The sequence below is a fragment of the Gasterosteus aculeatus genome, chromosome Y (genome assembly GCF_964276395.1).
Source record: "Gasterosteus aculeatus chromosome Y, fGasAcu3.hap1.1, whole genome shotgun sequence".
Classification (NCBI taxonomy): domain Eukaryota; kingdom Metazoa; phylum Chordata; class Actinopteri; order Perciformes; family Gasterosteidae; genus Gasterosteus; species Gasterosteus aculeatus.
In genome coordinates, this window is record NC_135709.1 from 12,127,518 (window position 1) to 12,131,597 (window position 4,080).

Here is a 4,080-nt window from a genome sequence, read left to right on the forward strand (position 1 = left end):
ACTTTAACGTACAGAGAGCCGCTGTATGAAACTTGACAGTTGATTTAGAGAAGGCTGTTTCTTTGTGGTCGCAAAGGAATTGTAGAGATGTTCATTTGCAGTTGAAACACGATTCCACCTCAATTTCATCCAACTACAAGACGTCCTCTACAATATTTAGCTGAAACAACTCCTGTAGCAAAGTGCGTCTGTAGCCGTGATAGAGCACACAACTTCTGCCTTTGTCTCCTCCTCTCTCCGGCTGTGCCCGAGGTTTGATTTTTTTGTGCATTTTCCTTCGAAAGCCAGCAACTCATGTCAATATCATGCATACATACAATCTTTTCAAAATAAACTTCTGTATTCACAGAAAACAACTTGGTTAGGTTTAGGAAAAGACTTTCCTTTGTTTTGAAATAACAAACACAAGTGCCGTTACTTAGGTAAGGAAGTTACGTGGCTAATTAATTGTTTCACCAGCAGCGCAAAAAGCTGTCAGAAAATTAATGCACGTGTTCTGTTCGAGGAAAACCAGTGAAATACAAGGGACATGTAGGTAACCTGTATTAATCACTTCATGTAGACCTTCTGTTCTGTCTGCATTCTGTTCCGGTGGTCAAGTCAGTGAACAGCATTGTGCGCAGGTTTTGTATAACGTGTGGTGTTTGTGTTCCGGGAATGGAACGTTGAGGCTGCAAAGACGAAGTCACGCGACCCGGACCTGTATTCAGGGACCTTTTCACAAGCTGTGAAAAAACATTGTGAGAGACTTAAAGGCCTCCTGTTAACTGGGCACGGGGACCTTTCTTTTCTAACTTGTTTTTGTTCTGTTAGCATTCAATAAAGCTCAGTGAATAATGGTGTCTTAGAATGGTCTGATATTGTATACACTCATCCCACCCCTTACTTTGAACATGAAGTCCTGTGGATAATATGAATCGAATTATATTTGCATAACTGCATTTGTATTTTCTTTCGCTAACTTTCCATACTTACAACTGTTTGGAATCAGAGAAATGAGTTTGTTAGGGCATAGGTGCTGAACGTTGTTGTCTGTTTATTTTTTATGTTTAACAGTTGGGGAAGATATGAAAAAGTGGCACCAGTATTTACAATGTTGACAATGGAGCAAAAGAAGATTTGAACACCTGCAGCTAAAATGTCCTGTTGAGGGTACCTATTAAATTACAGTTTCAACAAGGCTGGACATCAGCTATATGTGCAGATGTATTTACCGACCATGCCTGGACTAGCTAGCACTTTATTTGCACTTACTTATAGCATTTTGTAGTTTGGGTTTCTTGAAGAAATTAGTACTCTCTTGATTCTTGTTGTTCTGGCTCTGTACCTCTATATAGCAGCAACACAACAGTTATGTTTTTGATACTAGATTCTTTACAGTATTAATAAAGGCCATCACACCAATGGTTTACTGTCACACTGCACACGTCACTTTCTGTTCGGTGGTGCACTTTATTTTTAATTAACTTTTTAAAATGTTTTAACTAACCCATAGCCTTATATTACTAACCCATAGCATTATATTTTATCTTATTCCTCTTGCACTGATGTCTTGTCGTCCATGGTCGTACTGTCTGCTGTTACGCACCAACCGCCAAGTCAAATTCCTTGTTTGACATATTATGGCAAAAAATGTTTCCTGATTCCTGATACGACGATCACAACGGCAGGGTGGCAAGAAGCAAAACCCAAGCCCAGAGTTTCCAAACAAAAACTACTTTATTAATCCCCAAAATTAAAGAATGCCAAGGGGAAAAAACACAGACACGAAGGGGGACCAGGAACTCACAGGTGAAATGCAGACACGGACAGGGACCAGGAACTCACAAGTATGGGAACCACACGGAACGACATTCAGGAAACCTGGTAAGAACTACAAGGTACTTGTTAACACATACATTCGCAGAGACCTATAGCAATGGCTTAAATACACTGGTAAGATGCAGGTGATTGGACACAGGTGGAAACCATCATGGACACGACAGGACAAGGCAGGAAGTGAATCTAACCCAGGGGCACAAGTGGCATGAAACTACAAAATAAGACAGATATAAACCCAAACTGTGACAGTTTATATGGTTTACATTTTATTCTCAACGTTAACAAGACCTCAAATCTTGGTTGTCTTAAGTTGTTCATTTCTCTCTGATTATTGTGATGATAATCATACTAGAATTGCAGCTAAACTCTGTACCAGCAGTTGTCTGAAAACAAGTCAATGGAGCACATGGTAAAGACCGGAAGCACTGACCAATCAGAGCAGGCCTCTTCAGGAGGGCCTTAAAGAGACGCATGGTGCATCCAGGTTGCAGAAAAACATGTTTCATAAACATAACAGAATGCAAACATTTTTCAAGAAGACCCCCTTAAAATAAAAAGATGTACCTGTAAATCAGAATAGTATGTGACTTTTACGTGTAATCTAACAAGGGCCATATTTGAATGCGTGGCGTGTGTCTCTTTGAGGATCTGCTATCACGCAGCCATCACCGCACTCCGAGTAAACGTGCCACTGTGAGGGAACCCTTCTCCACACCCGGCAAATGAGCAAATGCTCTCATACGTTTAAGAATAAACAAATACACGATCAGCAGGGAATGCGGCTCACCGAAGTGTGCCACGCGTCCAGGTGTGTGCATCGATCCCTGTTGAGAGTTTCAGTGCAGAGCATCTCTGAAACAAATGTTTTCTTTTAGATTTTGAAATTGAAACGAAAACCACCGATTTAGTCTTATTGTTTCAGGGAATTTTATTTGAAGCCAGTTGATAATACAAAATTATTTATTTTAAAGGAAATATTACATTGCTTGGAAAAGGGGATGTATAAAAAAATGTATCTTGAGAGAACATTTATACATTAGAACTGATGGGATTTTATGAGCTACGTTATTGATGGGTGAGCTGCTTTTTAAAAATCTTTAATCTAATCTCCAATCGAAAACTGCAATGGCCGAAGAATTTCCCTTGTATTCATCCATTACTATTCTTCCAAATTCACCATTACGCTAAAATCCCCTCTAAACTTACACCTCCTGCATGACATATATCTGATACTGTCTGGCCTGGAATTCCCCAATAAGAAATTAACCTAAATCTCCAAGGTGTGGCTGGGACAAGTCTGTCTCCTGCCTTCACTTGTTTTTACAATGTTTCGCTGTAATTAAATATCTAAATATGTATGTCTAAAGACGGACAGAGATTTGTGGCTTTACAGTTGGACACACAAAATCTGCAGCTGCCTGAGTGGCCACATTTGTGTGAATGCGCATAAAAGCAGAAACTGTGTCAAGACCACATTCTGATTACGTTAATGCATTAGCTCCTAAAATAGCATAAGCATAATGCGATGATCTGATTTTATTTGCATGTCTACACAGTACACATCAGCACCTCACACTTGGCATGTTGTGTTTGTTGGAGGAAGCACTTCCATGGTGATATCAATGGTGTGTTAATCATGCCTCTCACCATCAACTCTATCCGTGTTATGACAAACCAGCTAAGCTGATTCAAGAGATGCTGCCTCAAGGAGGAAAAGGTTTGGTCAGGAAGAGAAATGGTTTCAAAACAACAAAACACCATATATTGGAAGATCCAGTTGCCTATGAGCAAGGCACACAGCATTTTAATGAATTACTATCTTCACTGACTGTACATTTTGAATTCAGGAATTACTTTTTGATTAAAAGTTTGACTGACAACTTTTGATACTTTTTAGTATTGGACTTAAAGGTATTAAGATGCCCAGACCTAACTAAGAATATATGTCAGGAAGACTTCTGTGTAGATCCTTACGTGACACAATTTTATCCAGTAATTATCCGCCTCATAATTACCTACCACTCAAATGCAGTGTACACCAAAAGAGTACAATGTCGAACCCACGTGAAGATATCTACAGACATCATTAGGAGGAGTGAGAGACCATGATGGAGAGGGGTGCTTGAGAGAAAGACAGGAAAGGAAGACATCAGCTGAACAGACTCCGAGATTAACCCTATTGTATTAGGCGAGATTCAACGCAGATGTCTTAGTTCAGCCAGGGACTGGCTAATAGGAAAATCTAATTCAAACCTACCC